This window comes from Trematomus bernacchii, unplaced genomic scaffold (assembly GCF_902827165.1).
Source record: "Trematomus bernacchii unplaced genomic scaffold, fTreBer1.1, whole genome shotgun sequence".
NCBI lineage: Eukaryota > Metazoa > Chordata > Actinopteri > Perciformes > Nototheniidae > Trematomus > Trematomus bernacchii.
Window position 1 is genome coordinate 19,014,852 of NW_022987720.1, and position 14,339 is coordinate 19,029,190.

At 42.1% G+C, this 14,339-nt stretch overlaps 1 long non-coding RNA gene across 1 annotated transcript in view; it reads right to left on the reverse strand.

The window, feature by feature from the left end:
- Positions 1-695: 695 nt before the first annotated feature.
- LOC117492708 overlaps positions 696-14,339 on the reverse strand; it is a 56,341-nt gene continuing 42,697 nt past the window's right edge. Inside the window, exons 3-4 of the long non-coding RNA XR_004556884.1 lie at positions 3,565-3,629; positions 696-1,539 (exon numbers count right to left, since the gene is read on the reverse strand). This is a non-coding gene — a long non-coding RNA (uncharacterized LOC117492708). The remainder of the gene's footprint in view (positions 1,540-3,564; positions 3,630-14,339) is intronic.

Genomic DNA, 14,339 nt, shown 5'->3' on the forward strand with positions numbered 1-14,339 from the left:
CCCGCACTCCCGCACCCCATCCCCCGCAGGGCCTGTAGCTCCCCCCTCGTGAGCCGAACCTTATTGAATCACAGCTGAAATTGACAGTGAAAGACAGTTGAATGGGAAGTCAGTGTTAAAATGTTAAACTCGCTTAAACTGATTTTCATGCACAAAGTAGTGAAAACTCCCTGCAGTTTAATTTTGTTCATTTTGACCTAGACTGTGACATTAAGCACTTCTCCAACAACATCATACATAGAAGCTTTACAGAAACTGAACCAAGCAGCAAACACACTTTCTATTTTCATTTGTACTCCTAGAAAATATATAAGTAAATGAGCTTATTGCACAAAACATTTTAAGAAGTGTTGAAAGACTATAATCTTGACCCATTGTCACATTAGTATTAGTAGAACTCTGATTTCCATAAGCAGTTCAGATAATCAATATTTAAATGTCACATAATTCCAATTTCACTTCACTTTTACTCTGCTTCTTACTGCCTGAGCAGGAGAGAGAGAAAAAAAGAGTGATACATCACCTGATAGTCCTCCTTGCAGACGATTAGCACATACTTGCCCAGCTAGTAATGAAGCCAGCATGACTAATCCTAAACGCATATTCACACACTTAACGAACATCGTAAAAGCATCTTATTGGTTGTTCATCTCATAGATCTGCAGTTGTAATAATAAAAAACAACAGACAGCAGCTTGGATACAAGTTCTTTATTTCTGTTAGGTTTCACAGACACAACTAAAGTTATGGAGCTATAAATCATCATCAGAATGCATTCCTTGACAGGATTATTAATCGAAAAACAACAAAGGCTGTCAAAGTGTCTATTTTAAATGTAGATGGTTTTGATTTGCATTCATAAGCACCTTGATTACAATGGCTTCTTTGTGATCACAATTAGAAGGTTAAGTTCCAATAAATGAGTAATCGTCTGGGAAATCTTGATCCTATCTGTTCAAATGTATTTTACACAGTACTGTGCACATGTTTTGTGCTCTTTGCAATATAAGTTTCGTATGTTGCTGCAATGGGCACGTGCTGTAATATCAGACCTAAAAATGAAAATACCATTTGATTATTTTCCATTTACAGTTCCAGCACTTGTTCATACTGTATCCAGAATAACACAGTATATGTCACAACTGCAGTGTATGGGCAACAGCGTAAATAAACACGGAATATCAAAAGCAGATGTATATATATGGGAAAATATTAATCCAGTTTCAATTTAGAAAAAGTCAAACAATGTGTGGATCCATTGTGGTAACTGCGATAAACATCTTTCATCAAGTTCACTTTCCGAATGAGAGCCTCTCCAGACAGTGTTGACTGATCTGTTCCTTAATGTCTGAGCAGCAGAACGCACTGCACTGTCATGCAGAGTTTGTTTCACAGCATCTCCAAGTCTAAGTTGCTGGCGTTGGATTCTGAGAGCGAGATTGTCAGTGATGGAGCTCATGCTGTTTGCAGACATGCCAGGAGCAAACATCTGCTGCAGGGGATGCTGGTCCTCAGTCCAAACCAGGATTCAGTATGATCCTAGAAACATAATACACAAACTAATGATTGACTGAGGCCAAAAACCACTTGGAAAAAAGACACCAGCTTGAACAGTGACACATGTTTCCCATACCCTTAGTGAAGTAAATAAGAGGATTTAATCATTTCTGGAAACTTAACTTTTTAAATGTTAAAGTAACTGTTTAGTGCCATTACTTAAAACAACCAGAGATTCATAAAACATCCAGAATTGGTCAATGCTAGGTTATTTTCCGATAATGCCTTTTGATTTAGTTGATGTTACCATCTTTCCACACAGAAAAGAGCATGAGGTTTCAAACTGGCATAATGAATAAGTAGCGGATGAACCACGCAAAGCCTCATCATTAGCTGAAATGATCACATTACGAGTGGTGGCAAAAACTGTTTTGCTTCCAGTAGTGTGGACACAAATCACGAATCAGTCTTGCTGCGCGGCAGCTGGAACCACCTGCTTTTCACTATAAAACCACAGTTGAGATGTCAAACCTACAATTGCTTTAGGCAAGTGTCTGATTTCAATGATAAAAGAAAAAGATAAAATCACTCTTTTTCAGAAGTGCAGGAACAGTTAAGAAGAGGATGATAACAATTGTTTTGTACAACAAGTACAAAAGTTTGTTGAATATGTTGTGTAATGAAAGTGAGTTAATCAGTGTACAACATCTGCTTTCTTCACAACATCACAGAGCAACCCGAGGTGAGGTAATGTAGGTAGGTGGCCTCTTGACAACCTGTAGTCTGCTTTACTTGTGTTTGCGCATACAACCTCCAACAAAATGACATTACGTCGTCTGCGCCCACGCAACTTCCACTCAGCCAAAGTGGCGGGACCGGCTTGTCCCGCCTGTTCATTGCCTGGGGAAGGAGCGGCATGTCAGAGGATAAGTAGTCATCCATCAGTGTTCCTCATCTTCTTTCTGCCTGTCTGCACCTCTGAGCTGGCTTACCTGTGAGGAGTCACGTTCCACCAGCGTACAGGATGTGGCCTCACTCGCGTACTCTTTCTTCATGTCCCTCCTACCTCACCTCTCTCTCCTTCCCCTGGGCCTCACACATAATCATTGCTCTCTAGCCTGCTTCTCCTAACTTTAAGCCAGAGCCACTCTACTGCTTTTTGTTAACACTGTTATATCTACCCTCATTTTTGTTTGTGTTTTTTCAACACCACTCAGCAATCGTCCTTTCACCTGATTTTCTCTATGGCTCCCTTTGACTTATATTCTGTTTTTTTCCCTTCCCACGTTTCTCTCCTATGCCTCACTTCGGAGCAGAGCCAGTAGAGCAGCATCAGCATACAGACCCAGGTCCCAACCTGCCTCTGAATCTCAGCCTGCCCGTGTACGCCTGTCTGTGCCTGGGGCCTGCGACTGAAAATGGCCCCTATCGGCCTCCCTCATCAGCACATCTACTGTACCTGTCTACTGGCAGCCTGCCATCCACACACACTGTTCCCCTTCATTTACCTAGAGAACCCGCTAGAAGGAGAAAAAAAAGATAATGCGAGCCTAAAATCTATTGAAAAAGTCTACTCATGTTGGGGTCAAGCATGTTTGACCTCCATTGAGAACACCCACGGCCACCCTGAGAGGCGCACGTATACAGTACCACTCATTCAACCTGCTGGCTGCCCCGCACAAGCCCATCAACAGATTTCTTTGAAAGCCACCGACTCTGTGGTGGGCCATCAAAGCATATCTTCATTCAGTTTCACTGAAAGGATCTGAGGCTCCTGAGAGACGCCGTGTTTGAAGTGATATCTCTGTGCCACTGCATTCTTTACCATGCTGTCATGACTTGAGTTACACAATAAAAAAAAAAGCAAGAACATGGGAATTAAGCCAGTGCCAGTGCCACCACCCTGATCATGTCTCACATATATGTGAACCATTGCTACTCTGTTTCATCAGTGGATGTACCACACTCTGGTTGTTTATAGCAACTGTCACTTCATAATAAGGCTGCGCTGTGTGTGATCACATATTCCACTGAATAAGGAACAAACAACAAAACAGTCATCCCTACCTGTTGAGTCTCTTGAGTTCATGTTTCTATGACTCAGCCTCTTCTGGGTGCTCCCTTGAGATCATCTGAAAAAGATAAGGAGGAGAACAAAATGATTGAGTGAGGAGCTCATTCCAGAGTTCAACAAATGGACAAAAAAACGGATAAATCAGATGGCAATAAGTCTAGTTCTGCCCAAACTTGCATTTTCAATCACACACATATTTATATAAATGAATATGAGAATAAAACAATTATAACAGCACTGGTTTCCAACCTTCAAGTCCAAAATAAATATGAGAATTCATGAGATGATTAACAGAACAGAAGAATGGAAAGCAAAATGAAGTATGCAACACAACATTTCTAAGATTTTCTGACAATCCTCATAATGGATCATTGTGCTTCTACATGACTCTAAACATCACAATACTGTTTTGCCTTTTTTCCAAGGCTTTTTTGGTCAACCAAATCTGGTTTTACAATGACAACACGAGTCAAGACCTTCTCCAGTATCTATGACTACTATTTAAAAAGCTAAACCTGGAGTAGAGGAAGATTACCCAACTCTGTTTTTTGGAAATCTAGGTTTCAGTGAAACTCTACAGTAGCTGGCAGGTCAGGTAAAGGGAAGCAGTCAAAGTGGCTTTTCCATTTGAAATGTAGTAGTGTGTTGGACTTATTTTATAAGGTTAACAGGTTCAGGTAGATATTGGATGAAGACATTTCTCTTGATCACAGGTTTCTTAGACGTATTTAAGACTAAAGCTGTACTATCTGGACCAATGACAGCTCCAGTCCCTCTTCATCCATTCCCGGACAAAGGTGCACTCGGCTTCTTAGTTTCACTGTCCCAGACCTGTTACCTAGGCAACAAATGCACTGTTTCCGAGTGACACAAAGCCTGAACTTAAAAACCTCCTTTCAGGTTGAAGGCTCCAAGAGTTGAGGGGAAAACAGCAATAACAGGACAGCGGGGAGAGAAACTGAATACCGGCAAATTGCTTCCCAGAGTTTTTTTGAGGACATGGTAAAATGATTCTTTCTTTCCTCTCTCTTTTAAAATACCTTTCCCTGGCACCAGGCACCATAGGTAGTTGTGTGCTGGTCTCATTTCTTTTATATATCCCTTCTTATATTTCTGTTTTTTCTAGCTATCGTACTGAGCTAAGTGAGTTATCATGTAGACCAGTAGGCTGGAGCAGCATGTGGCTAGGCTAAACCTCCAGATGAGGTAATGTTTAGAGGGTTGGCAAGCCAGGAGAAGCGTTGGTCAGGTCTTGATTAGCTCAGGGGTGTGGGGCTCTCTTATATTGGACACCCCTTTGTGTGGTGAGATTACTACTTTATGAAAAACTGCCCCTGCTGACATGCCTGATGGGATCAGTGCTTCCTGCTCACTGCATCATCCTGCTTATGAGCTCTCCACACATGGGAGAGAAAGCACACAACCAAACACAGGCATGAACACGATGCAATCTCACACACAACGTGTACGTTCGGTCCATGCTTATGTGTATAACAAGCATGTACACAGACACACCAACAAGCACACACAAGGCGCCACACGTCACCTCATAGGGCCCCCTTCTTCCACTTGTGTATGTGATGACCACAACTGATGACCCCCAGATGGAAAACAACCTGCTTTTATTAACAAGGCCAGATGACACACAAACACACGCTCACTTGCTTTACTATGGTCGTCTCCTCCGGCCACCCTCCAATGAAAATCACATGATGGACCACATCCAGCAGAGAATCTCCACCCCAAAAAAACATCAACAAACAATGCTTAAAAACAGAGAGGTTTCCGAGGCGAGGCTTTAAGGGGATTTAATCTCAGTAGTCCTCTAAAGAGGGCTGAGGCTACAGGATGATTTCAATTATTTGATATAATTTCTGATGGTCCATTAGTTTAAAATAAAGCTGTGATTATAAGAGAAGTGTAAACAGAAAGTTGCAAACTGCATCAGAGTGAAAAGCAGAGCTGTACTTTATTCCAGATGTGTAATGGGCTGTTAATTAGCAGTGGCTTTACTTCCATGCAACCTTTCCCAAATAAATCTGATTTAAAAACAAGAACAATGGAATAATTGCGTAGCAAACTTCAACACCTTTCTATCTCTACTGTTTAGTGGCCTGCACTAAGACATGCTCATATTTCTGCAGGGGCACTTGAGAAAGCAAATAAATACATGTAGGTGTATAGCATGCAAGCACACATGCATGGAGCTATTCCACACACGTCAAGCTCATGCACAAAAACACACACAAACCAGTTAGGGACGCTGGCACAACCTTGCGCCAGTGGTCCTTTAAACCAGTCATGTGAAACGACCCGTTCATTTCTGCAAATCAGATTACATCTCCTAGCTGAGGTCTGCAAGTCCACACACACTTTTAAAGCTCAGAGCTCAGGTCCACATAACACACACACACACACACACACACACACACACACACACACACACACACACACACACACACACACACACACACACACACACACAACACACACACACACACACACACACACACACACACACACACACACACACACACACACACACACACACACACACACACACACACACACACACACACACACACACACACACACACACACACACACACACACACACACACACACACACACTAATCAGATTGTGTCCCACACACCCTCTCGTCTTTGTGAAAGTACGCAAATACAAGTTTCAGCGGGGCCCGGAAACACTGGTTCAAAATGTGCATATAATCTTACACAATACATTATACATAACATATATGGAATAATAACGAACTGCAATGAGTGTAGCTACAGTAAAGCCACATATTACCTTGAATAGGAACAAAACTATTTATTTGTCAACGAAAATCATGAAGGGCTGTGATAAGCCTCCTTTCAGCAGTGCTTGACTGCTGTTTGGCAGCTTTGCTATGGAATGAGCACATGTGGAAACATGTTTATAGTGCTTTTGGCAGGAATGCAAATGATAGATGATTCGCAAATGATTCAAGTCCTATTCAGATTACCAAACACTGATGTGTTTAAGCAGTTTCTTCTGCTTAAATTAATGTCAAGTGTTCCTGGGTCGATTACTTTATTGTGTTTTTTGTAATTATTCTATTAAGTGATTGAGTTACCAGTTAAATAAGGACATGACTGGTTGAATAAGCAAAGTAAGAGTGGTAATACATGGTGAGCATGCAAATATTTGTACACTTCTATCGTACTGAACACTTTTGAAAGCTCTGCACATTTTAGCTTAAAGGGGACCTATCATGCAAAATGCACTTTTGTACGTCTTTTATACATGAATATGTGTCCCCGGTGTTCCAGGGAACTCACCAAGTGTCAGAAAACACAACCCTCTCTATTTTCCTCCATACCCAAATCTCTAAAAATGGGGCTGCAACGGATCTGATAAAAACTGATCCAGATTTGAACACGTTACTGACGTCAGGACGGTGGCGCTACGGCTATTGGGCCAACTCTCCACCTATCAGGGGAATGTGGGGTGGGGCCACGGCCGGCCATTGCTGCTCGAAAGCACTGGAGACGCTGTAGTACATATGCCAGGCCTGTAAGTGGCGCTGTAGTCTGCCACAAAAGCAGCGAAAAACACCCACCTCTCCACCCCGCCTCTTCCAAGGAACGAGGGGACCGTGCGGCAGAGTTTCAGTTAGTTTTTTTTTCGCCGGTCAAGATGTCCGTTAAAGTTTAAATCTTCCGGACAAAATTAGAAAAGTGCCGGTCAAAGGTCTTCTTTGTTATTTATTGAGCTTTAAAACAAATGAATAACGACTCTATATAATAATATAATAAAACACGGAGGACGGAGATCCCCCCCTCTTCTGACAGCCCAGCAGCTGATCAGAGCACGCTCCCCTCTCCTGCAGGGGGGGCGTGGTCAGCTGCAGCTCACAGAATCAGCCCCCTGCAAAAACAGGGCTGGAAAGAGCAAAATGGAGCGAAACGAGGCATGGCTAAAATGCAGGATCTGTTTGGTATTTTGAAAAAAAAACTATATTTATATACTTTATATAGGTATGGCCCTACAATATATTGTTCAAATATAGCATGATTGGTCCACTTTAAGTGGTCAGATTGGCAACTATCTGAGTTTTCTTTAAATCTACTGTAAGTGACAATGTAAAAAGAGCTGGTTGGCTGGCTGGTCGGTCTAATTAAACCCAGACATTTGGAGGAAGTACAATTCTCTGTCCCTACAGGATCTACATTAAGTCTCAACTACTAATCAGAAAGCCTTTCAACTACAGCATGTCCCTCTGGCTCAAACAACAACACAATCTAATATGACTTTGCAACTTTCTAGGGAAACTTAAATGACTTCTCTATTGAGTCCGGAAAAAACAATTACTGTCTCTTTGTTCATCATTAGAAGAACATCCTAAATAGATCATCTGTGTAGTGAATTGTCTACACTCGTTTTGCCCTTGGTACCACGGAGGTTGGAGGGTGGGAGGGTGTGGGTGGCAGGAAGCTGAAACAGTTTTGCCTACAATCGGGTGTCAGGACTCTGTCAGTCAGCCCAACTGAAGTTCAACTCAAGCGGGTTAATTCTCTCTTCACATTGACATCTGAGAAGACCAGCGATGGAGACCCGCCAGTGGAATGGAGGAGCAGAGGTAGATTGCAATGGATGTACAGATAAAATGACAGGAAAGGGCAAATTGGGGCAGGGCCACTGGGGGAGCTGGCTGGAGCTAATGTTACCCCAGGAAGAGCTCACTCATCCCTCAGATCACCTACCACACCTGTGGAGGTCAGGATCCAATTCAGTCACACAGTTCCACTGGCCAGGAGTTGGGAATTGATCACCAGAGCCTTAACTTGGACTCAATGGAAACTGATGTCGGGGAACTTCTACAGCAACTGTGAACAATTAATAATTGTACTTGTGGTTTTTATGTGTTTTGGCTAAAATATACAAATATGTGTCTCCTTGACATTGCTCACCACCATTTTCCAAAGCATACCAAACCAAAGAACATCAAGTTTTTGGATTTAGAACATTCCTGGCAGGAGTTGTTTTTCCATTGATTTCAGCGCAGACACAAAACTTTTAGTGACTTCAAACATGCCCAACTCGTAATTCATCAAACTAATCTCTGGAATTTCTTTGTAAAAGTTAAATTGTAAGTCCTTGATTCCTTTGCGGAAACAACCAACAACAGCTTTTTAATGTAAAAAATTAGCAGATGTGTGTGAGCCTTTTTCTTTTTGTATGTCCATGTTAATCTATTTTGGGTCCGATTTGTGAGTGCACATAGATATTAATGCAACACTGACGATCTGCTACATGAAATCCTGAGTGTGTATACAGCTGCAGTACCTCGTGGTAACAGCAAAGACAAGCAGGCTTCAAGTCTCTAAAGGTTAAATGTAAACATTATTGAAATTAGGAAAAAAAAAAAGTTGCTGGCGTAGTATATAACCGGAATAGAAATGCTGTGATGTAACTCAAAATGCATATGGTAAGTACAACAGCACAAATTCCTGACAACACACCGGTAAAATAAGACAGAATGTAGTATCTTCATCTGGATTACATTTCCTGTCGAAGTTTCTTGTTTCTGTTTTACACTGCTGCATCTCTTTGTCGTAGCTCCCTGTCTGTACAGAAACAACTTGTTCACCACTAAAAACAGAACACAACTTTAGGGACAAAGACTGTAGAACATTCTAAGCAATGATCACATCTGCAAAAATCCTATATGGCGGATTATGTTGGTTTAGTGTATAGTTTGATAAGCATGCTTCTCTGTTGCGCTTAATTTTCTTACCAAATAAACATGGGTGACTATGGGTATTGATGATAGGATAGGAAAGTTACATCAAACATGTCTTAAATAAGACTTTCTCCCATGGCGGACATTCTGTGCGTGCATAACTAATTTGTTTGCCAAATTTTAGAAGGGAAAAAGTCAGGAGACAATTCTAATCGGCACCAAAAGTGGTGATGAAACAAACAAAGATGTCACCAAATGATCTCCCATCACCTTTTTAACCCAGTGGAAGTAACCAGGAGTGGTCACAGAAGCTGTTAAATGTTAGTTTAAGAGTGAAAGTAAACAGCCTCTCCCATGGTGGGCCTGTACCCTACACAGAGTAAGCAGATGTTTCCCATTGTGGTTAAAAGAGAAGGGGATTAAAGTGTAGTGGAGCAGGAGCCACAGCCATACACCCCATGGTGGGATCACAGTACTCTCAGGTCTTTCAGTACTGCTGATGCAGCCCAGTTGGAATTGACTGGTGTGTAGGGAGAAGCTGTGGCTAGATCTATCAGATGTACTAGTCAGGTTTCCCTAGAGCCCAAATATGAGGCCTTGCTTTAGGGCGGAGGAGGCAGGCATGTTACCATGTTGACAGAACTGCCTGACTAAGGCTGGCAGGCACTCACAAAAACAACGGAAAGGTAAGGCTTATGAAGAGGTGTTGAAACAAGCGGATTTAGCTTTTCAGAGGCCCAGTACTGTCCCCATGAACAAGAGATCACCTTCAAAACTCATATTAAAGACAGAAACACCAATAGAAAAAAAGAGACTGAAAAAGAAAGCAGGTTAACAGTCATTGGTTTTGGCTGCATAGATGAGGTTTTCACCCCAGGGCCTCAGGGTCAAAAAGGTCACATTCAGGTACCACAGGGGATGGTTAAAGCAGGAGACTGTGACTGTGCTGCCAATTAAAGGACACTTTAAAAAGCCAAATAGTGCAAGGGACATTGAGGAAGATATGCATAGTGGAGCATAACTGCACTTACGAAAAACTGCCAATTAACCAACACCCCATGAAGCTCAGCTGTGACCGCTTCAGCTGGACAGCTTCCATGTGCAGTGAGTAAAAACACTTTGTGTGGAGGGTAACAAAAGATGTATTGGGAGGGGTCTGATACCGTTAGAAAGGTTTACTGAGCATCATTCAATTCAAAAATCGGACCCAAGTCAGGAAAGTTATAAATTGACTGCTCCAAAACCTGCCTAAAGACTTGCATTGAGATTTGAAAGATAAACAAAGTGTTTGGTCAGACTTTACCCATAAGTATTGTGCTTATAGATATTAGGGTTATAGTTATACAAATTATCAACATGGGTTTGGAAATAAAATGTTAAAATGCTACATCTTGAATAATGTACTTCAAAAAACGTTGAACTTTCCCTGGATGTATCCTAAATGACTTGAAACTTGAGTCTGCTTTGCCCTAAATCGTGTCTACTGGAGTACACTTTGGTCCATTCAGTGACATGAGGTTCTCACACAGAAAAAATGTAGTCAAGTATTCAAAAAATGTATAAAGTTTCATGCTTAACCTCTTGGTCTTCAAGCCCACACACATAAACATAGATAATTACATGTCTGTGTCATAAATGTCTGTCAGTCTTACATTGGTGTATCTTCTTCTGTGCGTTTGTGGGAGGAATTAGGGAGGAGCGATTTTGTGCGGGGCCCAAGTGTTTGTGCAGATTTGATGGACTTTCTCACCCATTAAGACATTATGGTTAAAAAAAGTATGGCGTGTTAACGTGCATGTGCGTGGTCATGTTTGGTAGTGTGAGCTCTTTAAAGGTCACACTGAAAAAGTTAGGTCTGCTTAGTAAACCCTGTTCCCTCTATGAACTAACAATCGGTAAAGAAACCCTGTAAGCACCACTCTGACCACTTTCTCCTCCCTCATGGCATCAGTCATTTCCGATTTCCAGTGACGCCACGCTGACGTTCAACGTCTCTGATTAATTAGTTCCTATAGGGCTTTTTGTGTGTTTCCGTTTGAGAAAAAACAAAACGTTCTACAGCCCTGAATTGGTAGATCCGAACACGCCTCAAGCTGCAAGCACAGCCACAGATCAAGATGCCCTGGCATGGGATAAAGTATCAGCCACAGTAATAGAGTTTTCTTATTGACACTGATGACTGTGTTACATGGGATGAAGTTAGAGGTCAGATATCTGTCAAACCTCCCTGATTATCAACATCCTTCAGCGACACATGTGAAATGGCACCAGATTTATGCATCAACACACAAACCAAAAGCACGCCATTGCATACACATGTTTGTGTGTTTCTTGTGCATGCACATATTGACAAAAGACGCAGAACGTCTTAATGAAATGCCAGAAACAGTGGAAAAAAGTGGGATGAGGAACACATCAGGGCTAATCCGGCCAGGGATTAGGAGCAGGCAAATATCACCAATAATAAACAAATGACTAACATTCCCGGTCTGTGTGGTTACAAGCCCCAGGGCTCCAGTTCAAACCCAGCAAGGTCTGGATCCAATCCCTGCTGTTTATCAGTGCGAGTAGAAGCGGCCACTTGTGAAACCTCCGTGACAAACACTCGGAGGGACAAACACAGGATGGTGAACAGTAGGTCCGACCAATCACTCCTCCCACTTAGATTTACAGCTCAGACCTAAGACATTCACTATGACATTGTCTTCTTATTAGCTATATACTGTGGGGTGACATTTTGATTTAACCCCTAACACTCTCCAGTAACACATATACAGCTACTCGAAGCATAATTTTAAGTGAACCCTGAGGCTGTGTAAGCAAACATACAGTTAGAATAAATTGAGCAAGTTTAAAGACATTCAGTCAACTGGCTTCCCAGATATGATCAATGTATGCTTTTCTGTGTTTTATGTTTTATATTTTTTAATAAAAAAATGTTGGGTTTAGAACTCTTCTTCAAACCAAAGATAGAATTTGAAGCCTGTGATTTTTTTGTTACCATCTTCTGATACTTCACAGACTTCACAATTAAAGTACAAGTAATTAGCAGATTGATAATTAAATCAAAGTTATAGTCCTGATTTATTTGTTGGCCTTAACATGTTCCAATTTGGACAACATGCATCACATTGTGTTGTATTCCTTGATAAAATGTATAATGCAAGTCTGGAATCATGCTACAAAGTCCTAATGCTCAAGGGCAGAAGGTACTTTATGACAAGAAGTCAAAATAAGAAAGACAGCAGATCAGCACACCTGCAACGCATTATTGACAAAATATTGATTGCTTGTCTAGGCATCACCATGGAGATTATTGCAGAGGAATGTTGGACAGATAAAGTAATGGGCCATAAATTGCTTTAAGTAGGAACAGGGTTGGATAATTAGCAGCGTGTGATGAAAGGGAGATCAAAGGTAAAACAGTGAAAGCAGTTTATAATTTGGCCAGTGCAGCTACCAGGGAATATTGCGCTACAGGAGAAAGGGCTTGGATTGGAAATGCAGACACAGCACTTTCCCTCCCTCACTACCAGCTCTTTTGTCTTATGTGACATCAGATGAGATGCTCCAATAAATCTTAACCTGGGTGGATGTTCAGAGGATTAAATCTCACTATGCATATGGGGGTGTGTGGTAAGGGTGTGCTCAGAAGTATGTCTACTATTTGCTCTAATCCACTTATTTTGTTTCGGTCCACTGTTCAGATTCAAGCTGGAAAAGTGCCGAGACGGCAACGTTTTGCCTTCTCAGTGTGTCTGGCCCACAGTGCCATACCTGCTGAGCCCAGAGCCTCACCAAGCCTGAAGGACTCTGTGGCTTTAACCCTGTCACCAAATATGTCCCCGGCCCGCACAAAAGCCATCTGGGGTGCGTCTGAGAGCTTTAGCAACAAAATAACTCTTTCAATCGGCACTCTGCATGGTTCTGACTGCAGGGCGCTGAGGTCGCCAATACTAACACTCTAACTGGACCTCCTCCTCCTCTCCTCCACCCTTTCTAATCCTGGCCTACATGACTGACTTCGACTGAAAGCCCCACACGCCAGAGGTGGGAGCCAAAAGTACTGTGAGATTCAAAAAAGACCACCTGCTCATCAAACTAAATTACACTCACTGAAGGCGAGGGGGAACAGAGAGAATGAAAAGGAGGGGAAGAGGAGAAAAAAACAAGTAAGAATAAAAGAAAGACAAGTCACTGCTCTCCCTCTGTGATCTTGGCAGACAAAAGAACAAATTGCATTTCTGCGTCATGGCACCCGAGGGTCAAAATCGGCATAGGGTCCCTCTCAGTGCTGTTTGTGTGCGAGCATGTTGATAACGGTTCCATCAGTTCCCACAAGAAAGCCATAGAGGTGCACAGGCCTATGTTTCAGCCTTTCATCTTGGCTTCTTTTGTATTCTGCTACACTCTGTTGTCTCTCTCCTCTATTGGGCTGAATTGACTGTTATTATTCCAAACAGCATTATCTTTATTAATGCCACAGGTCTCGGGACTGTGCACTCCCCGGGAGCCGGGTCTGGACAGAGCTGCAACCAATCTCCCTAGATAAAAGCTCAGCAGAGAGCTGTATGCAAGCCAGACAGCTCAGATAGGCCTTCATCCTCCCTCCTCATTCTCGGAGAGAGGTATAGGCCCTACAAAGACCGAGATATAGCTTTAATCTTAGCACTCTCAGTCAGACAGAAACATTTGTACTGAGAGCAGCTCACTAGAAAGCCATCAGAAGTTGCTTCGAGCTGTTGTCTACCAGTCAGAACAAACAAATTGTATTATTAGTAAAAAACCTTTTGATAATATTTGATGAAAGCAAAAATAAATATATGCATAATGAAAAAGCTTTGACCACATGTATATGCATTCTAGGGGTGTAACGGTTCACAGAATTCACGGTTCGGTACGTACCTCGGTTTTGGGGTCACGGTTCGGTACGGGTTCGGTAAAAACAACAGTTAAAAACAAACTACAAACAGTACCACACACACTCAGATGGCCATATTATCTATAATGGCTGATGTCAAACAAAAAGGTTTCATCAA